Source organism: Arachis hypogaea, chromosome 12, assembly GCF_003086295.3.
Source record: "Arachis hypogaea cultivar Tifrunner chromosome 12, arahy.Tifrunner.gnm2.J5K5, whole genome shotgun sequence".
Lineage (NCBI taxonomy): Eukaryota > Viridiplantae > Streptophyta > Magnoliopsida > Fabales > Fabaceae > Arachis > Arachis hypogaea.
Window position 1 is genome coordinate 101,449,089 of NC_092047.1, and position 26,688 is coordinate 101,475,776.

General features: G+C 39.6%; 1 non-coding gene across 1 annotated transcript; it reads left to right on the forward strand.

The window, feature by feature from the left end:
- The first annotated feature begins 12,141 nt into the window (after positions 1 to 12,141).
- LOC112731002 (small nucleolar RNA R71) lies at positions 12,142 to 12,249 on the forward strand. The gene has a single exon (XR_003166798.1). It is a non-coding gene; the product is annotated as a small nucleolar RNA R71 (small nucleolar RNA).
- Positions 12,250 to 26,688: the final 14,439 nt, after the last annotated feature.

Sequence of the window (26,688 nt, forward strand, 5' to 3'; positions counted from 1 at the left end):
CATAGCTCTTCAAGAGCACACATACTCAAAATACATATGGTTTTTTACCATCATGTAACCAACACTAAACAAGTCCAATTAAAACATACAAGTTCAACACAAAATAGAAGCTAAGAAAGCAACATATCTCAAAACACAGAATAACTATCCCAGATTATCGTCGCCCTCTTCAGCTCCTTCATCATCATCCACTAAAGCTCCATCACGTACAATTTTTTCTGGCTCCATCTGAGAAAAATCTTGGTCTGAGACTAAAAGCTTTGCTTGCATAACAGCATGCTCGAACCCCTCTACAAAAGCATCCAAAATCTCTGTTTGCTTATTTTTCACCAAATCCTTTAACTTTACAGTAACATCGATTACTTGATCCTTTATGCTAGATAAATCACCTTCTTTCTTTTTTAATAATTCAGCTTCTTTCTCATAATTACATTTCATCACCTTCAACTCTTTCTCTTTTTTCAGAAGCTTACCCTCTAAATCCGAAATTAAACTTTTCTTCAGAGCCAATTCTTCCTTCAACTTGCTCGACTCTTCGGCTTGCCTGACGTGGCGAAAATTGGCGGATTAAGAAATTAATGTAAGAGATACATTGCAAGTACATTTCTTAACCAACAAAAATCCGCTTATCAATTTAGAAGGGTTGTCACAAAATTAGAATTAAAATACTAGGTCGTCTCCCAACGAGTTGCAGAAAGATGTGCTATTCTATTAATCAGAGGTTTTCCAAAATGGTTTTGAGTTTGATAAACAGGAAACTAAATCAGAGAATTTATGTAACTTAAATAAAGATCTTGACCGGGAGTAGATTAATCGAAAGTTCTATCCTTGTTGGAGTTCTCCCAAGATCAATTGATAATTGAAGGTTGTTCTACTTAGTTATCCTTTACTAGGTAGAGGAAAGTCAAGTAAGTTGGAAGTCTACTTCTATTCACAAGTTCTAATCCTCTCCCTTGGGAAGGATTAGCGTTAGTGACTAGAGAGCCAGCCAACGATAAACCCAATTACAATTTAGCTCTTGAGTATTCCAACTCAAGGTTCTCCTTTTAATCCACCCCCAATCAAGTTAGAGAACTACTCCATTATCATGAACGTAAACTTAACAAGATTAAAAAGGGAAATAAAGAAAGACATGATAAACAATAATAAAAAAGATCAATGAAAAATAAAAATTGTTCTTGTATTAATAAATTCTAAAAATAATCCAATCGTAACTCTGGACAGATTAAGGATATGAAAGAGTAAGTGACAAGTAAGGAAAACAAACTAGAATGATGAAGTCTTGGTGGAGGTAATAACTCTTCTCAATATCCCAATCCAAAAAAGCAATAAAACAAAATTCTAAGAACTATGAATGTGTAGAGAGAAAACCTAGAGGAGGAGTAAAATCAGATCTGAAAACTAAAAATTATGCCGAATGAATCTCTCCTTGGTCTCTGCATGTTCCCTGGCTCTAATTTGCGTTTCTGGGCTGAAAACTGGGTTAAAACATGGCCCAAAATCGCCCCCAGCGAATTCTGCAAATTCTGCAGATCGCGCACGTCACGCGATCGCGTCATCCACGCGTTCGCGACATCCAGCGTTTTTCCTTGCCACACGTGCACGTCGTCCACGCATTCGGGTCACTTGTGCAGCTTCTAATCCACGCGTTCGCGTTAGGCACGCGAGCGCGTCACTGCAATTTCCTCCATTTCGCGCGGTCGCGTGAGCCATGCGTCCGCGTCGCTTCTCGCTGGTCATCTCCTCAATTTCTTGTGTTCGTTCCATTTTTGTCAGCTTCCTCTCCATTCTCTAAGCCATTTCTGCCCTATGAAGCCTGAAACACTTAACACACAGATCACGGCATCGAATGGTATAAAGGAGAATAAAAATATATAATTAAAAGGTCTTTAGGAAGCAAGTTTTCAACTATGGAGTAATTTTGGGAAGGAATTGTAAATACATGCTAATCATATGAATAAGTGGGTAAAGATTTGATAAAACCACACAATTAAACACAATATAAACCATAAAATAATGGTTTATCAACCTCCCCACACTTAAACATTAGCATGTCCTCATGCTTAGTTGAAGGAGGTAAAATAAATGAGTAGGAACATGTAAAACTCATGCAATGCAATGCAACCTATACATATGAATGCAACTACATGATTCTTGTCCACTTGGTTAAAAGTAAATTAGCTCTTCAAGACAATCACAAATCAAATTCTACTAATTCAATTTTGATACAGTAAGAACAGATAAAAATGCAAGAAGGTAGCTCATGAAAGTAGGAAACATAGAATTTAAGCATTGAACCCTCACTGATGATGTATGTACACTCTAGTCTCTCAAGTGTATAGGGTAATCACTCTACTCCTTTCTAATCATGCTTTCTAAAATTTGTTCTACACCTAACCAATCAACAACATTTAATGTACCAATGCAAACATCACGAGGTCTTTTCAAGGTTGTAATGGGGCTAAGGTAAGGGTAAGGGTACATATATGGCTAAGTAAGCTTATAAATTGAATCTTTTATTAACCTAAGCTTTCACCTAACACATATATATTCTATATAACTTTAAATTTCATATCTAGCTACCCAAAATTTTCCTTTCACATCCCATACTCATGCATCAACCTTTATTTTAATTTTATCATATATGCATTGATATTTGAATTTTAACTTAGCATTGGGGTGATTTTGTCCCCTTATTTATTTATTGAATATTTTTGGATTTTTTTTAACATGACAATAAACATAGCTTATCAATACACATGGATTTTTAATTTTTGTAGTTTCACATGAGTAGGTACCCAAATTCCCATTATATTATGATGACACATTCCCTTATTATCTTTTGTTCCCACAATCTTCCCATACTCAATTAACACACAATTCTATCTTGAGCTAACCAAAGATTCAATTAGGATATATAATTATTTTTCCGTTTAAGGCTAGTAATGTGGTAAAATACAGAACAAATGGGATTTAAAGGCTCAAAGTGGCTAACAAAGGTAACTTAGGGGGTAGGCTTAATTGGGATAAGTGAGCTAAACAAATAATGGCCTCAATCATATGCAAGCATATAAATATATTAAACATTGGACATATAGGATGAAACAAAATATAGATTACAATCATAGAGAAGTAAACACATAAGAATAAAATATTTATGGTTAAATAATGTAACCATGTAATTAAGCTCAAATCTTACGGGTTGTGTGTTCTTAGCTTTTTAAACTATATTCCAAATACAACTTCAAGCAAATTTAACATAAAAGTTTTGATTAAAATTAGTGAAATTTTGTTCAAAAAAAAAATAAGGTCTTAGAAGAAACTTATTATCTTTTCAATCAAGTAGAACATGCATGCAACTAACCTATTATTATGCAATTTATCCTATTCTACAAAAGAAAAACTAACTAAATATCCTATTTTATTGGTGTTAAGGAAGAGAAATTACCTCCGGAAGTCAGGTACTGACCGACCTCCCCACATTTAAGGTTTTGCACCGTCCTCGGTGCCATCTGTCAGGAACAGAGGGGGGCTGGTAGCAGTATCTCCACCATCGGGACCGTCATGGCTCCCTGTGCTAGTAAATGAAGTGGAGTCCGGGGTGTTTGGGTCCTTCTCAGGTCTGTGGTTTCCTATAAGCAGCTCCTTGAGGAATGTGAAATGGCGTTGGTTACGGCGCTCTCTTAGCTTTGCTTTGTGTACCTGCCGGTCCAACCTTTCAAGTATCTGATGGAGCAGTTGGGTTGTTGTAGGTGCTTGTGGTGTTGAAGGAGGAATGTCTTCAGCCGGTTCAGTAGGCTGGCTTGTAGTGGCTGCTGGAGGTCTGATATATTTTCCGTTAGGGATGTATTGATCATCCCGTGGAAGCATGGCTTTGGTGTCCCCAGCTCTGTAGGAGACTCCAGCTGCTGAGACGAGATCTGAAACTAAGGCGGGAAAAAGTAAGTTTCCCGCAATTTGTACGTGTCCCATTGCATTCCGGATGTGTCTTGGTAAGTTTAGGTGCTGGTCTGTAAGGATACACTAGAGTAAAACAGCCATGTCTGCAGTGAAAGAGGACTCGTGGGTGCTCAAAAAGACATAATGGGACATGATCTGTGCCCATACTCGAGCTTCCAAGGTAAGTGCGAAAGCCAATATTCCCTTAGGTCGGGAACGATGGTATCCATAAATCCATCTGCTGTCAGGTTGTGCGATAACTCTGAGAACAACATCCCAGTCAAATTGGTACTTCTGGCGCTTGAGTGAAGCTTCTTCGAATGCGTCCAGTCCTTCTGGGGCAGGGGGAAGATCTAGAGCTCGTTGAATGACCTCTTCTGTAATGGGGACTTGCTTCTGACGGACATAGAGAGACTGCAGGGTTGGCAAGTGAAAATTAGAGTAGAACTCGACTACCCATGAAAGATTAACCTGCCGTGGCTGTCTCTGTAGGAATCCCCATTGTCATCGCTCAATTCGCGGCTCAACAAATTCAGCAATACGGGTTGGGAGGATAAGAAGGTACTCGTTGTTGTAAGTCCTTTCTGCCAGGATGGGGAACATCTGCTCATAGTAGCGGTTGGAAAATCGCGCAGTGTCCTTTGCTGGGAAGGCTTTCTCTTTTTCATCGACCTTTATAATCCTCTTAATTCTTTTTGTTGAGGGCTTAACTGCAGTTGAAGATGGCTCTGCCACTAATGCTCTTTTTGTTCTTCTCCTTGCTGGTGGTTTGGGAGTAGCTTTCTCTTTTCCTTTCTTGGTGGCCATCCTGAAAAGGGAAAAAGAAAGTAACTTGAATTCATAGGGATAGAGCAAGGAAGAGGATGGTATAGGTGATAATCAATGCACGGTAAGGAAGGATGTCGTTAACACATGGTCATGACTACATGTGAAAAGTTCATCAATGGAAATATAGCAAGTGCATGTGATGGCAATTAAATGCAAGATGTTTATTGGCATGCCGGCAAGGGCATGAGTAGCATAGATCAAGCATTAAATGCCCAATTTGATTATCAAGTCTCTTAAACTAACAATCTGTTTGTATTGACAATTATAATCAATGAATAAAATATGAAAAAGGGGTTTTATGAAAAGCAGGTATTTAGAGTAGTAGATTAAAAGAAATCTAAAAATAGTGTACAATGCCATACGGGCGTTTTCACAAACACATAGCATGCATGTTAACTAAGGTATTAAAAGTATTGGATTGAACATGCAAGCACCCTTAAAAAAGTAAGATATAATTGTCAAACAATTCCTTAACAATCCACAAGCAAATCATAAGAAACAATGACCCAAATAAATTTCCAACACCAATAAAAAGAAAAGGAAAGAAAAAGAAAACATGGATAAGAAAAGAAGAAGAAAATAAAAGAATAAGAAGAAGAATAGAAAAGTAAGGAGGGAAGAAGAAAAGAAAATAACCTGGATGATGATTGGGAAGAAGAAGGAAGAGGGGGAAGAGTAAGTAAAAAGTGAAGAAGGATGAAGAAGGAATGAAGGAAGAAGAAAGAAAGAAGAAGGGAAAAAGAAAAATTAGGATCTGGGGAAGAAAAGATATGATATTTGGCTGAGCTGGATAAGCTGTGCGCCGTATGCGACGCGGATGCGTAGGTCACGCGTTCGCACGGATTGCGCGATTGCTAAAGGACGCGGACGCGTGGGTTACGCGATCGCGTGAGTTGATTGGTGCGATTGGCGCGAGAACAGCCTCGCGTTTGCGCAACTCTCTGTTCGAAACTCTTTTTGCCAAAATTTAGGGTGACGCGCTCGCGTGCCCGACGCGATCACATGAAAGGCTATATTTTGAAAAATGACGCGTACGCGTGGGGCACGCGTTCGCGTAAGTGGGCTTGTGCTTTCAGCACGGGTCCAGCCTCATTCCAGCCCAACTTACTGCCTGACACCCTTTTTTACGTCGATTTTCAGGTCACGTGTTCGCGTGGGTGACTCGGACGCGTGGCTCAACCTGTGCCAAAGGCACGCCTCTAGCCACGCTTTCGCGTGACTCTCTGTAAAATCTCTTTTCTTCCTTGAGGCACATATGACGTGGACGCGTCGTCGACGCTGTCGCGTCGCGTGCTAAATATTTTTTTATTTTTTATTTTTATTTATTTATTTTTTTAATGCAATATGAAAATGAAGATGCAAACTATATGTGCTAATAATGAGAAGAGTTATTGAAAAAGAAAACTAAGAAAAAAGAAAGGAACGATCATACCATGGTGGGTTGTCTCCCACCCAGCACTTTGCTTTAACGTCCTTAAGTTGGACGCTCCACTAGCTCAGTCCTCTGCTGTTGGTGGATCCTCCAAGAAGAAGATCTCTAGCTCTTTGTTTTTCTTCATCTTCTCACCATGATATAGCTTTAAGCGATGTCCATTAACTTTGAGGAAATCAGAGCTTGAAGGATGACTTAGGTGGAAAACTCCGTATGGCTCAGCCTTCTCTACTCTATATGGACCTTCCCATCTTGATCTCAACTTGCCTGGCATGAGCCTCAGTCTAGAGTTGTAAAGGAAGACTAAGTCGCCAGGTTGGAACTCTCTCCTCTTGATGTGCTTATCATTGGTGCACAAAATTGTGATCTCCAGGTTCAAATAATCCCTGGTAATGGCTCCAAAGCTTGGTGCTCTGATCTTAATTCATAATTGTCACAACTTCGATACAACTAACCAGCAAGTGCACTGGGTCGTCCAAGTAATACCTTACGTGAGTAAGGGTCGAATCCCATGGAGATTGTTGGTATGAAGCAAGCTATGGTCACCTTGCAAATCTCAGTCAGGCGGATTTAAACATGATACTTTATTAGATTAAAATAAACAACAAAAGGGATAGAGATACTTATGTAGATTCCTTGGCAGGAATTTCAGATAAGCGAATGGAGATGCTTTTCGTTCCTTTGAACCTCTGCTTTCCTGCTATCTTCATCCAATCAGTCTCATTCCTTTCCATGGCTGGCTTTATGTGATACATCACCACTGTCAATGGCTACTTTCGGTCATCTCACGGGAAAATGATCCAATGCCCTGTCACGGCACGGCTAATCGTCTGGAGGCATCACCCTTGTCAATGGCTTCATCTTATCCTCTCAGTGAATAATATGCTCACGCACCCTGTCACGGCACGGCTATTCATCTGTCGGTTCTCGATCATGCTGGAATAGGATTTACTATCCTTTTGCGTCTGTCACTAACGCCCTGCAATCGCGAGTTAGGAGCTCGTCACAGTCATTCAATCATTGAATTCTACTCGGAATACCACAGACAAGGTTTAGACCTTCCGGATTCTCTTGAATGCCGCCATCATTCTAGCTTACGCCACGAAGATTCCGGTTAGGAGATCTAAGAGACACTCATTCTAGCTTATTTCATGTAGAACGGAAGTGTTTGTCAGGCACGCGTTCATAAGGGAGAAGGATGATGAGCGTCACACATAATCATCACCTTCATCACGTTCTTGGGTGCGAATGGATATCTTAGAAGAGAAATAAGAAGAATTGAATAGAAAACAGAAGTACTTTCATTAATCTTTGAGGAACAGCAGAGCTCCACACCTTAATCTATGGAGTGTAGAAACTCTACCGTGAAAATACATAAGTGAATGTCCAGGCATGGCCGAGATGGCCAGCCCCTCTGATCTAAGAACCAGACGTCCAAAGATGGTCAAAAAGACTAGTAAAATGTCCTATTTATAATAAACTAGTCACTAGGGTTTACATGAGTAAGTAATTGATGCATAAATCCACTTCCGGGGCCCACTTGGTGTATGTTTGGGCTGAGCCTGAGTGTTGCACGTGCAGAGGCCATTTGTGGAGTTGAACGCCAGTTTCTGTGCCAGTTTGGGCGTTCAACTCTGGCTTTGGATCCTTTTCTGGCGCTGGATGCCAGATTTGGGTAGAAGGCTGGCGTTGAACGCCAGTTTACGTCGTCAATTCTTGGCCAAAGTATGGACTATTATATATTGCTGGAAAGCCCTGGATGTCTACTTTCCAACGCAATTGGAAGCGCGCCATTTCGAGTTCTGTAGCTCCAGAAAATCCACTTTGAGTGCAGGGAGGTCAGAATCCAACAGCATCAGCAGTCCTTTTTCAACCTCTAAATCTGATTTCTGCTCAAGTCCCTCAATTTCAGCCAGAAAATACCTGAAATCACAGAAAAACACACAAACTCATAGTAAAGTCCAGAAATGTGAATTTAACATAAAAACTAATGAAAACATCCCTAAAAGTAACTAGATCCTACTAAAAACATACTAAAAATAATGCCAAAGAGCGTATAAATTATCCGCTCATCACAACACCAAACTTAAATTGTTGCTTGTCCCCAAGCAACTGAAAATCAATTAGGATAAAAAGAAGAGAATATACTATAAATTCCAAACTATCAATAAAACAGAGCTTCAATCATATGAGCGGGACTTATAGCTTTTTGCCTCTTGAATAGTTTTGGCATCTCACTTTATCCATTGAAGTTCAGAATGATTGGCATCTATAGGAACTTCAGATTTCGAATAGTGTTATTGATTCTCCTAGTTCAGTATGATGATTCTTGAACACAGCTTCTTTATGAGTCTTGGCCGTGGCCCTAAGCACTTTGTTTTCCAGTATTACCACCGGATACATAAATGCCACAGACACATAATTGGGTGAACCTTTTCAGATTGTGACTCAGCTTTGCTAAAGTCCCCAATTAGAGGTGTCCAGGGTTCTTAAGCACACTCTTTTTTTTGCTTTGGACCTTGACTTTAACCGCTCAGTCTCAAGTTTTCACTTGACACCTACACGCCACAAGCACATGGTTAGGGACAGCTTGGTTTAGCCGCTTAGACCAGGATTTTTATTCCTTTAGGCCCTCCTATCCACTGATGCTCAAAGCCTTGGGATCCTTTTCATTTGCCCTTGCCTTTTGGTTTTAAGGGTTATTGGCTTTTTCTGCTTGCTTTTTTTTTCTTTTTCTTTCTATTTTTTTTTTCGCTATTTTTTTTTTCTCTTTTTTTTCTGCAAGCTTTGTTCTTTGCTGCTTTTTCTTGCTTCAAGAATCATTTTTATGATTTTTCAGATTATCAAATAACATGTCTCCTAGTCATCATTCTTTCAAGAGCCAACATATTTAACATTCTTAAACAATAACTTCAAAAGACATATGCACTGTTCAAGCATACATTCAGAAAACAAGAAACATTGTCACCACATCAATATAATTAAACTAAGTTCAAGGATAAATTCGAAACTCATGTACTTCTTGTTCTTTTGAATTAAAACATTTTTCATTTAAGAGAGGTGATGGATTCATAGGATATTCATAACTTTAAGGCATAGTTACTAACTACTAATGATCATGTAATGAAGACACAAACATAGATAAGCACATAACATAGAAAACGAAAAACAGAAGAAATAAGAACAAGGAATGAGTCCACCTTAGTGATGTCCTTGAGCTCTTCTATGTCTCTTCCTTGTCTTTGCTGCTCCTCCTTCATTGCTTTTAGATCTTCTCTGATTTCATGAAGGATGATGGAGTGCTCTTGATGTTCCACCCTTAGTTGCTTCCAATAATTGTGTGGAAGAAAATGTATCCCCTGAGGTATCTCAGGGATCTCTTGATTTGCAGTCAAATGTTCTACCGCTGAGCTATAGACCCTTGATGGAAGCTTTTGTCTTCCCTTTCCTCTTTCTAGAGGCTTCTCTGGCCTTAGGTGCCATCAATGGTTATGGAAAAAACAAAAAAGCTATGCTTTTTACCACGCCAAACTTAGAATGTTGCTCGCCCTCGAGCAAAAGAAGAAAGAATAGAAGAATAAGAAGAAGATATGGAGGAGATGGAGGGAGATGTGTATTCGGCCATATGGGTGGGATTGGGTGGGAAAGAGATGTTGAATTTTGAAGGAAAGTGGGTGTTTGGATGTGAGTGGTAAAGAGTTAATAGGGAAGAGTGTTTATTGGGAATAGAGGATGATTGAGAAGAGAGAAGAGAGTGAGTGGAGGTAGGTGGGGATCCTGTGGGGTCCACAGATCCTGAGGTGATCCTATGAGGTCCACAGATCTTGAGGTGTCAAGGCATTTACATCCCTGCACCAATTTAGGCATGCAAAATGCCCTTGCACACAACTCTGGGCGTTCAGCGCCAGGTTGGTGCCCATTTTGGGCGTTCAACGCCCATTTGCTGCCATTTCTGGCGTTGAACGCCAGAACCATGCTTGTTCTGGGCGTTCAGCGCCAGGATGCTCCCATTCTGGGCGTTCAGCGCCAGAACTATGCTCTGTTCTGGCGTTTGAACGCCAGACAGATGCTCCTCCAGGGTGTGATTTTTCTTCTGCTGTTTTTGATTCCGTTTTCAATTTTTATTTTTATTTTGTGACTCCACATGATCATGAACCTAAGAAAACATGAAAAATAAGAATTAGATAAGCATTGGGTTGCCTCCCAACAAGCGCTTCTTTAATGTCAATAGCTTGACAGTGGGCTCTCATGGAGCCTCACAGATGTGCAGAGCTTTGTTGATACTCTCCAACACCAAACTTAGAGTTTGGATATGGGAGTTCAACACCAAACTTAGAGTTTGGTTGTGGCCTCCCAACACCAAACTTAAAGTTTGATTGTGGGGGCTCTGGTTGACTCTGCTTGGAGAGAAGCTTTTTCTGCTTCCTCTCCATGGTTGCAGAGGGAGATCCTTGAGTTTTAAACACAAGGGAGTTCTCATTCCATTGAAGGAATATTTCACCTCTGTCAACATCAATCACAGCTCTTGCTGTGGCCAGGAAAGGTCTTCCTAGGATGATGGTTCATCCTCTTCCTTTCCAGTATCCCGGACTATGAAATCAGTAGGTATGTAAAGGCCTTCAACCTTTACTAATACATCTTCTACTTGTCCATAAGCCTGTCTTCTTGAGCTGTCTGCCATCTCCAGTGAGATTTTAGCAGCTTGCACCCCATAGATTCCCAGTTTCTCTATTACAGAGAGGGGCATGAGGTTTATTCCTGAACCAAGGTCACACAGAGCCTTAAAGACCATGGTGCCTATGGTACAGGGTATTATGAACTTTCCAGGATCCTGTCTCTTCTGAGGTAATATCAGTTGATCCAGATCACTTAGTTCATTGATGAACAAGGGAAGTTCAACTTCCCAAGCATCAATGCCAAATAATTTGGCATTCAGCTTCATGATTGCACCAAGAAACTTGGCAGTTTGCTCTTCAGTGACATCCTCATTCTCTTCAGAAGAGGAATACTCATCAGAGCTCATGAAGGGCAATAAGGAGGTTCAATGGGATCTCTATGGTCTCTAGATGAGCCTCAGAGTCCTTTGGTTCTCCAGAGGGAAGCTCCTTATTGATCACTGGATGTCCCTGGAGGTCTTCCTCCTTGGGATTCACGTCCTCTCCTCTCCTCACAGGTTCGGCCAGGGCACTTATGTCAATGGCCTTGCACTCTCCTTTTGGGTTCTCTTCTGTATTACTTGGGAGAGTACTAGGAGGGATTTCAGTGATCCTTTTACTCAGCTGGCCCACTTGTGCTTCCAGATTTCTAATGGAAGACCTTATTTCATTCATGAAACTTACAGTGGCCTTAGATAGATCAGAGACTAGATTTGCTAAATTAGAAGCATTTTGTTCAGAGTTCTCTGTCTGTTGCTGAGTTGATGATGGAAAAGGCTTGCTATTGCTAAACCTGTTTCTTCCACCATTATTAAAGCCTTGTTGAGGCTTTTGATCCTTCCATGAGAAATTTGGATGATTTCTCCATGTTGAGTTATAGGTGTTTCCATAAGGTTCACCTAAGTAATTTACCTCTGCTATTGCAGGGTTCTCAGGATCATAAGCTTCTTCTTCAGAAGATGCCTCTTGAGTACTGTTGGATGCAGCTTGCATTCCATACAGACTCTGAGAAATCATATTGACTTGTTGAGTCAATATTTTATTCTGAGCCAATATGGCATTCAGAGTATCAACCTCAAGAACTCCCTTCTTCATAGGCGTCCCATTACTCACAGGATTCCTTTCAGAAGTGTACATGAACTGGTTATTAGCAACCATGTCAATGAGTTCTTGAGCTTCTGCAGGCGTTTTCTTTAGGTGAATGGATCCACCTGCAGAAGTATCCAATGACATCTTAGATAACTCAGACAGACCATCATAGAATATATCCAGGATGGTCCATTCTGAAAGCATGTCAGAAGGACACTTTTTGGTCAACTGTTTGTATCTTTCCCAAGCTTCATAGAGGGATTCACCTTCTTTCTGTCTGAAGGTTTGAACATCAGCTCTAAGCTTGCTCAGCTTTTGAGGAGGAAAGTACTTGGCTAAGAAAGCCGTGACCAGCTTATCCCAACAGTTCAGGCTGTCTTTAGGTTGAGAATCCAACCATAATCTAGCTCTGTCTCTTACAGCAAAAGGGAAAAGCATGAGCCTGTAGACTTCAGGATCTATTCCATTAGTCTTAACAGTATCACATATCTGCAAGAATTCAGTTAAGAACTGAAAAGGATCTTCAGATGGAAGTCCATGAAACTTGCAGTTCTGCTGCATTAGAGAAACTAATTGAGGTTTAAGCTCAAAGTTGTTTGCTCCAATGGCAGGAATGGAGATGCTTCTTCCATGTAAATTGGAATTAGGTGCAGTAAAGTCACCAAGCATCTTCCTTACATTATTATTATTTTCGGCTGCCATCTCCTCTGCCTGTTCAAAAATTTCTGAAAGGTTATCTCTGGATTGTTGTATTTTAGCTTCTCTTAATTTTTTCTTCAGAGTCCTTTCAGGTTCTGGATCTGCTTCCACAAGAATGTTCTTATCCTTGCTCCTGCTCATATGACAAGGAAGAATGGCCAGAAAAATGATAATAATAATAGAGATCCTTTATACCACAGTATAGGGATCCCTTTGTGAGTGGAAGAGAAGGGGGAGACAAAGAATGTGATGTAAAGGAAGAAGTGCAACTGTACGAATGGAAGAGATGTGAGATGAGATGTTAGGATATGAATGAATAAATAGAATAGGATGAGAGAGAGAGAGGGAATTTTCGAAAATTATTTTTGAAAAGGAGTTAGTGATTTTTGAAAATTGGTTTTTGAAAATGTGTTAGTAATTTTCGAAAATTAAGATTTAAAAATTAAAATAATTAATAAATTAAAAAGAAATTTTGAAAAAAGGGGGGAAATATTTTCGAAAAATGAGAGAGAGAGAGTTAGTTTTGAAAAAGTTAAGAAACAAACAAAAAGTTAGTTAGTTAGTTGAAACAAATTTTGAAAAGATAAGAAGTTAGGAAGTTAGAAAAGATATTTTGAAAAGATATTTTTGAAAAAGATAAGATAAGAAGATATTTTTGAAAAGATATGATAGAAATTAGTTTTTGAAAAAGATTTGATTTTTAAAATTTCAATTAATGACTTGATTCATAAGAAATCACAAGATATGATTCTAGAACTTAAAGTTTGAATCTTTCTTAACAAGCAAGTAACAAACTTCAAATTTTTGAATCAAAACATTAATTGATTATGTTATTTTCGAAAATTTGTGATAAAAATAAGAAAAATATTTTTGAAAAATATTTTTGAAATTTTCGAAAATAACTAATAATTTTGAAAAAGATTTGATTTTTGAAAAAGATTTTGAAAAAGATAAGATTCTCAAATTGAAAATTTGATTTGACTCATGAGAAACAATTTGATTTTAAAATTTTTTGAAAAAGTCAACTCAAATTTTCGAATTTGATGAGAGAAAAAAGGAAAGATATTTTTTTGATTTTTGAATTTTTATGATGCAAGAGAGAAAAACACTAAAAAGATGCAATGCATGAAATTTTTAGATCAAAACATGTGATGCATGCAAGAATGCTATGAATGTCAAGATGAACACCAAGAACGCTATGAAGAACATGATGAACATCAAGAACATATTTTTGAAAAATTTTTAATGCAAAGAAAACATGCAGGACACCAAACTTAGAATTCTTTAATGCTTAGACATTAAGAATTCAAGAATGCATATGATAAACATGAAAAGACACAAAACAAAAAATCATCAAGATCAAACAAGAAGACTTACCAAGAACAACTTGAAGATCATGAAGAACACTATGAATGCATGATATTTTCGAAAAATGCTAGATGCATATGCATGTGACACCAAACTTATAATATGACTCAAGACTCAAACAAGAAACAGAAAATATTTTTGATTTTTTTGATTTTCAAATTTTTTTTGGATTTTTATTTTAATTTTTTCGAAAATTAAAAGGAAAAATAAGGATTCCAAAATTTTTAATATGAATTCCAGGAATCTTGCCATGTTAGTCTAAAGCTTCAGTCCAGGAATTAGACATGGCTCACTAGCCAGCCAAGCTTTCAAAGAAAGCTCCAGTCCAAAACACTAGACATGGCCAATGGCCAGCCAAGCTTCAGCAGATATGGATACTTTTCATGTATAGAACAACTAAGTGTGTGAGAATCTCTTCATTTGTGATGGTAAGTTGAAACCCCAGTCCAAAAATTAGACATGGCTTTACAGCCAGCCAGGCTTCACATGTAATTCAGACATGACACGCCTGACATACTCATTCCCAAAGGAATAGGACATGGCTTTACAGCCAGCCAGGCTTCAACATGCTTCATGAAACACTAGAATTCATTCTTAAAAATTTTGAATAAAAATTTTTGAAAACATTTTTTTTTTCGAAAACATGTGAGAAAATTTTAGAAATATTTTTTTGAAAAATTTTTGAAAATAAAATAAAAAGAAAATTACCTAATCTGAGCAACAAGATGAACCGTCAGTTGTCCAAACTCGAACAATCCCCGGCAACGGCGCCAAAAACTTGGTGCACAAAATTGTGATCTCCAGGTTCAAATAATCCCTGGTAATGGCTCCAAAGCTTGGTGCTCTGATCTTAATTCATAATTGTCACAACTTCGATACAACTAACCAGCAAGTGCACTGGGTCGTCCAAGTAATACCTTACGTGAGTAAGGGTCGAATCCCACGGAGATTGTTGGTATGAAGCAAGCTATGGTCACCTTGCAAATCTCAGTCAGGCGGATTTAAACATGATACTTTATTAGATTAAAATAAACAACAAAAGGGATAGAGATACTTATGTAGATTCCTTGGCAGGAATTTCAGATAAGCGAATGGAGATGCTTTTCGTTCCTCTGAACCTCTGCTTTCCTGCTATCTTCATCCAATCAGTCTCATTCCTTTCCATGGCTGGCTTTATGTGATACATCACCACTGTCAATGGCTACTTTCGGTCATCTCACGGGAAAATGATCCAATGCCCTGTCACGGCACGGCTAATCGTCTGGAGGCATCACCCTTGTCAATGGCTTCATCTTATCCTCTCAGTGAATAATATGCTCACGCACCCTGTCACGGCACGGCTATTCATCTGTCGGTTCTCGATCATGCTGGAATAAGATTTACTATCCTTTTGCGTCTGTCACTAACGCCCTGCAATCGCGAGTTAGGAGCTCGTCACAGTCATTCAATCATTGAATCCTACTCGGAATACCACAGACAAGGTTTAGACCTTCCGGATTCTCTTGAATGCCGCCATCATTCTAGCTTACGCCACGAAGATTCCGGTTAGGAGATCTAAGAGACACTCATTCTAGCTTATTTCATGTAGAACGGAAGTGTTTGTCAGGCACGCGTTCATAAGGGAGAAGGATGATGAGCGTCACACATAATCATCACCTTCATCACGTTCTTGGGTGCGAATGGATATCTTAGAAGAGAAATAAGAAGAATTGAATAGAAAACAGAAGTACTTTCATTAATCTTTGAGGAACAGCAGAGCTCCACACCTTAATCTATGGAGTGTAGAAACTCTACCGTGAAAATACATAAGTGAATGTCCAGGCATGGCCGAGATGGCCAGCCCCTCTGATCTAAGAACCAGACGTCCAAAGATGGTCAAAAAGACTAGTAAAAGGTCCTATTTATAATAAACTAGTCACTAGGGTTTACATGAGTAAGTAATTGATGCATAAATCCACTTCCGGGGCCCACTTGGTGTATGTTTGGGCTGATCCTGAGTGTTGCACGTGCAGAGGCCATTTGTGGAGTTGAACGCCAGTTTCTGTGCCAGTTTGGGCGTTCAACTCTGGCTTTGGATCCTTTTCTGGCGCTGGACGCCAGATTTGGGTAGAAGGCTGGCGTTGAACGCCAGTTTACGTCGTCAATTCTTGGCCAAAGTATGGACTATTATATATTTCTGGAAAGCCCTGGATGTCTACTTTCCAACGCAATTAGAAGCGCGCCATTTCGAGTTCTGTAGCTCCAGAAAATCCACTTTGAGTGCAGAGAGGTCAGAATCCAACAGCATCAGCAGTCCTTTTTCAACCTCTGAATCTGATTTCTGCTCAAGTCCCTCAATTTCAGCCAGAAAATACCTGAAATCACAGAAAAACACACAAACTCATAGTAAAGTCCAGAAATGTGAATTTAACATAAAAACTAATGAAAACATCCCTAAAAGTAACTAGATCCTACTAAAAACATACTAAAAATAATGCCAAAGAGCGTATAAATTATCCGTTCATCAATCATGCACAACCTTCATCTTTTCCTTGTACAGCCTTGAGTTCTCATAAGCTTCTAGGCAAAGGCTTTCTAATTCTTGCAGTTGCAACTTCCTTTCAGCTCCGGCCTTCTCAAATCCCATGTTGCACTCCTTCACTGCCCAAAAGGCTTTGTGCTCTACCTCAACTGGGAGGTGATAGGCCTTTCCATAAACTAAGCGGAAGGGACTCATCCCAATGGGAGTCTTGAATGCTGTTCTGTATGCTCAGAGTGCATCTTGTAGCCTGGTACTCCAGTCTCTTCTATAAGGTTTGACTATCTTTTGTAATATACGCTTTATTTCTCTGTTAGACACCTTAGCTTGCCCATTAGTCTGGGGATGGTAGGCTGTTGCTACTTTATGAATTATCCCATGCTTTTTCAGTAATCCTGTTAGTCTCCTGTTATAAAAGTGGGTGCCTTGATCGCTCACGATTGCTCGTGGTGATCCAAAGCGACAAATAATATGGTTTCTAACAAAGGAAACAATAGTGTTAGCATCATCAGTGCGGGTAGGAATTGCTTCTACCCATTTAGAAACATAATCTACAGCTAACAATATATAAAAATAACCATTAGAATTTGGAAATGGACCCATGAAGTCAATGCCCAAACATACAAAATTTCACAGAAAAGCATAATCTGTTGAGGCATCTCATCCCTCTTGGATATATTACCAAACCTTTGGCAAGGGGAACAGGATTTACAAAATTCAGCAGCGTCTTTAAAAAGAGTAGGTCACCAGAATCCACAGTCTAGAATTTTTCTAGCTGTTCTTTGAGGGCCAAAATGTCCTCCACTCTCAGATGAGTGGCAAGCCTCTAAAATCGACTGGAATTCTGATTGAGGCACACACCGTCTAATTACCTGGTTAGCGCCACACCTCCATAAATACGGATCATCCCATATATAATATTTGGACTCGCTTTTCAGCTTGTCTCGTTGATGCTTGGTAAAATTTGGAGAAAAAGTGTGGCTAACTAGATAATTAGCTACAGGTGCATACCAAGGGACTACTTCAGATACTGCTTCCAGGTTATCAAATGGGAAATTATCATCTATAGGAGTGGAGTCATCCCTAATGTGCTCAAGGCGACTCAAGTGGTCTGTCACTAGATTCTGGTTACCACTCCTATCTTTTATTTCTAAATCAAATTCTTGTAGTAGCAGTATCCAACGTATTAGCCTTGGTTTGGATTCCTTTTTAGCCAATAAATATTTTAGAGCTGCATGGTCTGAGTACACTACTACTTTAGCACCAAGTAAATAGGCTCGGAATTTATCCAAAGCAAAAACAATAGCAAGAAGCTCTTTTTCAGTAGTAGTGTAATTAGACTGAGCAGCGTCTAAAGTCTTAGACGCATAAGCAATTACAAAAGGATCCTTACCTTCACGCTGAGCCAGCGCCGCTCCTACTGCATGGTTGGAGGCCTCACACATAATCTTAAAAGGCTGGCTCCAATCTGGTCCTCTCACAATTGGAGCTTGAGTCAGGGCGGTCTTCAACTTATCAAACGCTTGCGTGTAATCCTCACTGAACTCGAACTCAATATCTTTCTGCAGTAATCTGGATAAAGGCAATGCGACCTTACTGAAGTCCTTAATAAATCTCCTGTAAAAACCTGCATGGCCAAGGAACGAACGAACTTTCCTCACGGAGGAGGGGTAAGGTAAACTAGAAATAACATCCACCTTTGCTGGGTCTACAGAAATGCCAGTATTAGACACAACATGTCGTAGTACAGTCCCTTGTTTGACCATAAAGTGACATTTTTCAAAATTTAATACAAGGTTCGTACTAACACATCTATCTAACACTCTAGATAAACTATCCAAGCAAAGGCTAAATGAATCACCATAAATGCTAAAATCATCCATAAAAACCTCCATACAGTTCTCAATAAGGTCAGAGAAAAGACTCATCATGCACCTTTGGAAAGTAGCTGGTGCATTGCATAAGCCAAAGGGCATTCTCTTATAAGCATAAGTTCCAAAAGGACATGTAAAAGTAGTCTTTTCCTGATCTTCAGGAGCTATATGAATTTGAAAATAGCCTGTATAACCATCTAAAAAGCAATAATGGGATTTACCTGACAGGCGATCAAGCATCTGATCAATGAATGGCAAGGGGTAATGATCCTTGCGAGTGGCTTGGTTGAGATGCCTATAGTCAATGCAAACTCTCCATGAATTCTGTACTCTAGTTGTCAGAAGCTCTCCATGCTCATTTCTCACTGTTGTGATTCCAGACTTCTTGGGCACCACTTGTACTGGACTGACCTATTCGCTATCTGAGATGGGGTAAATTATATCTACTTCAAGTAGCCTGGTCACTTCTTTCTTGACAACTTCTAAGATGGTGGGATTCAATCTTCTTTGAGGTTGACGGACAGGCTTTGCTCCCTCTTCTAAGAATATTCTGTGCTCACAAACCTGAGGGTTGATGCCTACTATATCTGCTAGGCTCCATCCAATTGCTTTCTTGTGTTTTCTCAGCATACTGAGTAGCTGTTCTTCTCGCTGAGAAGTGAGTTCCCTTGCAATGATAACTGAAAACTTCTGCTTGTCTTCAAGGTGAACATACTTGAGGTGTGGAGGGGGGGCTTTAATTCTAATTTCTGCTCATAGCCAGGCTCTGGATCATCCGGAGCTGGTGATAATGGCAAAGTGCTCTCATTGTCTTCAGAAAGTGTCCCCACACTTGGACCTTACCCTATATACTTCTCTTCTAATTCTTCCTGGTGAACTTCAGCTACAGTTTCATCAATAATGTCGCACTGGAATATGGAGTGATCTTCTGGAGGATGCTTCATAGCTTCATCCAGGTTGAAGCTCATTGTTCTGCCATCTACCTCAAAAGAATAGGTTCCCGAAAAGGCATCCAGCTTGAACTTCGAAGTCTTCAAAAATGGTCTTCCAAGCAGGATTGACAAAGGCTTTCCTGAGTCATTTTGGGGCATCTCCAAGATATAGAAGTCAATGGGAAACGTGAGCCCCTTAATGCTCACTAACACATCTTCAGTAATTCCAGCCACTGTAATAATGCTTTTATCTGCTAACACAAAACGAGCTGCCGACCTTTTTAAGGGAGGGAGCCTTAAAGCATTATATATAGACAAGGGCATAATACTCACGCACGCTCCTAAATCACACATACAGTCAGAAAATATCACTGACAAACCCCATTTGTAGGATTTATCTTGTATTGATTTTTGGGGATTTTATCACCTTTTACCCATATTTATTCAAGAAATAGCATGGTTTTGTATATTCTCCTTTAATTGTGCTTGAATGTGAAAACATGCTTTTTAGGACTCAAAATAGCTAAATTTAATTCACCTTGATTCTATTAGATGCCTTGATATGTTTGTTAAGTGATTTAAGGTTTAGGAGGCAAAGATTGGATCAAGGGAATGAAGAAAGAAAGCATGAAAAGTTGGAGAACTCATGAAGAAATGAAAGAACCGGAAAGCTGTCAAGCCGACCTCTTTGCACTTAAACGACCATAACTTGAGCTACAGAGGTCCAATTGATGCGGTTCCAGTTGGGTTGGAAAGCTAACATCCGGGGCTTCGAAACGATATAAGATTTGCCATAGTTGCATCGCGTATAGGGGCGCGCACGCGCACGGTACGCGGACGCGCCGATGGTGGCACATGACCCACTTAATGCAAACGTGGCCAGCGATTTTAGAAGCCTTGTGGGCCCAATCCAACTCATTTCTGATGCTATTTAAGCCAAGGATTGAAAGGGAATCAACATACTTTTACATACTTTCATACTTTAGAAGTTAGTTACCATTAGTTTAGTTTTAGTTTAGTTTAGTTTTGAGAATTAGTTCTAGAGAGAGAAGCTCTCACTTCTCTCTAGAATTAGGATTAGGTTTAGTTCAATAACCTTAGATCTAGATTTTAATTCATGCTTTCATCTCCTTCTACCTTTCAATTCCTTGTTGTTACATTCATTCTTCTTCTATTCTTTTGTTGTAATTTCCTTTATGTTATTCTTATGTTTTGTTGTAGATCTACTTTTGCTCCTTCTATTTTCTTTCAATTTAATTAGAGGTAATTCATAATAATTGTGTTCCTTTTGATTGTTGTTATTAATTCATTGCCATAATTGTTGTTAGATTCTATTTTTGTTATCAATTTACTTTGCTTTTCTTTTATGCCTTCCAAGTGTTTGATGAAATGCTTGGTTGGATTTTAGTATAGATTTTGTTCCTCTTGGCTATGGTAGAGTAATTAGTGACGCTTGAGTTATCTAATGTCTTTGTTGATTGATAATTAGAAGTTGCTAATTGATTTAGATACCACTAAAGCTAGTCTTTCCCTTGGGAGTTGGCTAGGACTTGTGGAATCAAGTTGATTCATCCACTTGACTTTTCTCCATTATTAGAGGTTAACTAAGTGGTAGCAATGGACAATTGTGGTCACAATTGAGGAGGATAACTAGGATAGGACTTCTAATTCTCACAACCTTGCCAAGTGCTTTTTAGTTGTTAGTTTATTTTCATTGTCATTTACATTTCATGTCTCTTATCCCAAAACCCCAAAATACAATCCATAACCAATAACAAGACACTTCATTGTAATTCCTAGGGAGAACGACCCGAGGTTTAAATACTTCGGTTTATAGAATTTAGGGGTTTGTTACTTGTGACAAACAAATTTTTGTATGAAAGGATTATTGTTGGTTTAGAAGCTATACTTTACAACGAGATTTTATTAGTGAATTTCTAAACCGTCAAAAATCCAATCATCAAAATGGCGCCGTTGCCGGGGATTTGCAATGGTGTTATGTTATTGGTTATTGTATATATGTGAATATTGTGAATATGTTTGCCTTTTGCTTCTTTGTTAGTTCTTACTAGTTTTTAGGATTTAATTTTCTTGCTTCTTATTTGATTTTATTTTTATTTTCTCTTGCTATCATGAATTCTCACTTTGGCTATGAGTGTGATTACAACTATGTTGTAGGTAATGGGGGCTACAATGAAGATGTGTATCAAGAATGGGATAACCAAAGGTGGGAAGAGCCACATGCACATGATCAATCTTCATGGCAACAACCTCCACTAATACACTATGAAGAAGAGCCATTCTTTGATGCATATCAATCTAATGGCTATGGTGAACTCCCTTGTGACTTTCAAGAACCACCACCATATGCCTATGAGCCATACCCTCAACATAACCCTCAACCATACTCAAAAGCCACTTTTCACCAACCACCTTCATATGACCCCCATCCATATCCACCATTACAACAACCGTATGAGCCATATGAACCACATATAGAGCCACCACCATCTCAACATCACCACTTCCAAGAGCCACCCCCTCCATGTTATTACCAAGATGAACCACCTCAATTGTATGAAAATTTTCAACCACAAATGTATGAAAATTTTCAACCACAAGATGAATACCACTTTCCACCACAACCTCCCATGGAAGAATATTCATGTCCATCAATCCAAGAGCCATATGATCCTAATCATATTATCCAAGAGGAACAAGAGTCAAGGGATCATCTCAAGGAAACATTGGATCAACTTCAAGCAACCATGGAGCGTGTTGTGCAACAAGTGGAAAGAGTGGAAATTATTGAACCACCACAACTCTACCAAGAAGAACCACCTTCCTACTATGAACCCTTCCCCCAAATTGATGAACCCTTCCATCCACCCCAACCTCCAATGGATGACATCCTTGATGTTCTTGTTCAAGGACAAGAGGAAATGAAAAGGGATGTGCAACAATTCACGGCCGCCTTGGATGAGGTGGTAAACCGGTTAGCATCCCAATGCTTGAACTCTCAAGGAACTCCCATGGCTACATGTGGGGAATCAAATGAAGAGCATAACATAAAAGAGAGATTGGTGGAGAATGAGGGAAGTTGCTTTGTATTGGAACAATTGGAGGAAGCTATGATTATTGAAGAAAGGGAAGAATTGGTTGAAGACTTAGGAGATGCGGAGCCTCCATGGGAATCTAGAATTGAAGAAAACCCCTCCAAGATGATTGAAATTGATGCTAGGAAGGAAAGTGCACACCTTCCAAGACATATTCCATATGAAGATTTGGATGGGATAGAGCAAGAAGTGAGTTCCCTTGGTGATGAAGATCAAGCATCCAACCTTAGTGGTGAAGAATCCTTTGAGCATGAAGAACCTTCTCCCAACAAGATGGAAAGCAATGTGGAGGTAAATTTTTCTTACCCTCCCATTCATGACTTGAGTAGGAGAAAAGGTTTATATAAAATTGTTGAACAAAGGATTATAATTGAGAAGTCTTGTGAAGAGGTGGAAATCCTTAGAAAAAGGAGGATGGGAATTGAATACGCTTTATCAAAACTCTTGGAGTTGTCTTTGCCTAGGTTGCCATCTACTCCTTCATTTGAGTGGGTGAAATTTATTTCTATTAGCTTTATTATCCCACTTGAATATGGTTTGCTTGAAACGGATGGCCAACTTAGGGAGCTTTGTGGGATGAAGCGTAAACGAAAAAGGTTTTGTGGTTGGCGTTGCAAATCAAGGCTCATTATGGTTGATGCATCAAACATGAGATATAAAGGTTGGAGTAGTGCTCAAATAGATGGGTCTAGGAGGATTGTTGGCCACTATATAGAGAATTCACCTTACTCACCACCCGGTTGGACTAATAATGATGATCAACCTCAAGACGGGTATGAAAACAAAGTGTGGGATCCCGGATTACAAGAAGAGGATCAACTTTGGGAGCCCCAAGCTTGTGAAGAACTCCATCAAGACTTGGCTCAATCCATGAAGAATCTTGGGGCACAATGGAGAACCAAGCATTGGTGGGAGTTCCAAGATGAATACAAGCACAAGCCACCTTGATGAGGAGCTCCCCATAAGTCCAACTTAAGGACAATAAACAAAAGTGCTAGGTGGGAGACAACCCACCATGGTAAAATCCTTTCATTTTCTCTTTTGTATATATTGGTAGAATTAGCTTAATTTCATGTTTTGTTTAGTTAGTTGAGTATGTTTGGTAGTATTAAGTATGTTAAATAAGGTTTTATGGTGTTTTGGTAGTTGTTTGGAGGTTTGGAATGCTTGGATTGGTGCAAAAACATAGAAAATTTTTTTTGAAAAACAGAGCACCATCCACGCGTACGCGTACATGGCGCGTACGCGCACTTACAGCATTTCCGACCATCCACGCGCGCGCGCCATGCGTGCGTACGCATGGATTGAGAAGTTCCAACCTCCATACATTTTCCAGAGAGTTGTGCCTGCGCCGCGCCAACGTTGTGCCTTTCGCACAAACCAACTCGCGCGTACGCGCACATGACGCGTACGCGCCACTCTCGAAATAAGCCAACGACACGCGCGCGCCATGCGTGCGTGCGCGTGGATGCCCTTTCTTCCATCCATTTCTTTTCTTCTCCTCCTTCCATTTCCCCTTTTTTCCTTTCTTCTTCCCTCCTCCTACCCCTCATCCAACACTTCCAAACACCATTGACAACCATTTATTTTAGTTAACAAATTAGTTAGTTAGTTAGTTGATTAGTTAGTTTTAGTTTAGTTTTCATTTTATTTTCTCTCGTTTCATCATAAGTGTTGGAGTATTGCCTTTGTTTACTGGTGGACGAAATTGTGATCCTCAAAGTTAGTCTCTTTGTATTTGTATGAAATCAAAAATACCCCAAAGAGATCATGGTGTAATGAATTGGGATCTTAATAATCCCTGGTAATGGCACGTGTGATCACAACTCCGTTCAACTAACCAGCAAGTGTACTGGGTCGTCCAAGTAATAAACCTTACGTGAGTAAGGGTCGAATCCACAGAGATTGTTGGTATGAAGCAAGCTATGGTCACCTTGTAAATCTCAGTCAGGCGGATTTAAACATGATACTTGATTAGATTAAAATAAACAATAAAAGAATAGGGATAGAGATACTTATGTAGATTCATTGGCAGGGATTTCAGATAAGCGAATGGAGATGCTTTTCGTTCCTCTGAACCTCTGCTTTCCTGCTATCTTCATCCAATCAGTCTTACTCCTTTCCATGGCTGGCTGTATGCAAGGGCATCACCGTTGTCAGTGGCTACATCCCCTCCTCTCAGTGAATCATATGCTCACGCACCCTGTCACGGCACGGTTATTCATCTGTCGGTTCTCGATCATGCTGGAATAGGATTCACCCTCCTTTTGCGTCTGTCACTAACGCCCAGCACTCGCGAGTTTGAAGCTCGTCACAGTCATTCAATCATTGAATCCTACTCAGAATACCACAGACAAGGTTTAGACCTTCCGGATTCTCTTGAATGCCGCCATCATTCTAGCTTTCGCCACGAAGATTCTGGTTAGGAGATCTAAGAGATACTCATTCTAGCTTAATTCATGTAGAACAGAAGTGTTTGTCAGGCACGTATTCATAAGGGGGAAGGATGATGAGCGTCACACATAATCATCACCTTCATCACGTTCTTGGGTGCGAATGGATATCTTAGAAGCGAAATAAGAAGAATTGAATAGAAAACAGTAGTACTTGCATTAATTTTTGAGGAACAGCAGAGCTCCACACCTTAATCTATGGAGTGTAGAAACTCTACCGTTGAAAATACACAAGTGAAAGGTCCGAGCATGGCCGTGTGGCCAGCCCCCATGGTCTAAGAACAATGCGTTCAAAGATGTCAAATACAATAGTAAGAGGTCCTATTTATAATAAACTAGCTACTAGGGTTTACATGAGTAAGTAATTGATGTACAAATCCACTTCCGGGGCCCACTTGGTGCGTGCTTGGGCTTGGGCTTGAGTGTTACACGTGCAGAGGCCATTTGTGGAGTTGAACGCCAGTTTCTGTGCCAGTTTGGGCGTTCAACTCTGGTTTTGGATCCTTTTCTGGCGCTGGACGCCAGATTTGGGCAGAAGGCTGGCGTTGAACGCCAGTTTACATCGTCAATTCTTGGCCAAAGTATGGACTATTATATATTGCTGGAAAGCCCTGGATGTCTACTTTCCAACGTAATTAGAAGCGCGCCATTTCGAGTTCTGTAGCTCCAGAAAATCCACTTTGAGTGCAGGGAGGTCAGAATCCAACAGCATCAGCAGTCCTTTTTCAACCTCTGAATCTGATTTCTGCTCAAGTCCCTCAATTTCAGCCAGAAAATACCTGAAATCACAGAAAAACACACAAACTCATAGTAAAGTCCAGAAATGTGAATTTAACACAAAATCTATTAAAAACATCCCTAAAAGTAACTAGATCCTACTAAAAACATACTAAAAACAATGTCAAAAAGCGTATAAATTATCCGCTCATCACAACACCAAACTTAAATTGTTGCTTGTCCTCAAGCAACTAAAAATCAAAATAGGATAAAAAGAATAGAATATACTATAAATTCCAAACTATCAATGAAACAGAGCTTCAATCATATGAGCGGGACTTATAGCTTTTTGCCTCTTGAATAGTTTTGGCATCTCACTTTATCCATTGAGGTTCAGAATGATTGGCATCTATAGGAACTCAGATTTCAGATAGTGTTATTGACTCTCCTAGTTCAGTATGATGATTATTGAACACAGCTTCTTTATGAGTCTTGGCCGTGGCCCTAAGCACTTTGTTTTCCAGTATTACCACCGGATACATAAATGCCACAGACACATAATTGGGTGAACCTTTTCAGATTGTGACTCAGCTTTGCTTAGAGTCCCCAATTAGAGGTGTCCAGGGTTCTTAAGCACACTCTTTGTTTTTGCTTTGGACCTTGACTTTAACCGCTCAGTCTCAAGTTTTCACTTGACACCTACACGCCACAAGCACATGGTTAGGGACAGCTTGGTTTAGCCGCTTAGACCAGGATTTTATTCCTTTAGGCCCTCCTATCCACTGATGCTCAAAGCCTTGGGATCCTTTTTAGTTGCCCTTGCCTTTTGGTTTTAAGGGTTATTGGCTTTTTCTGCTTGCTTTTTCTTTTTCTTTCTATTTTTTTTCGCCTATTTTTTTTTTTTCTGCAAGCTTTGTTCTTTGCTGCTTTTTCTTGCTTCAAGAATCATTTTTATGATTTTTCAGATTATCAAATAACATGTCTCCTAGTCATCATTCTTTCAAGAGCCAACATATTTAACATTCTTAAACAACAACTTCAAAAGACATATGCACTGTTCAAGCATTC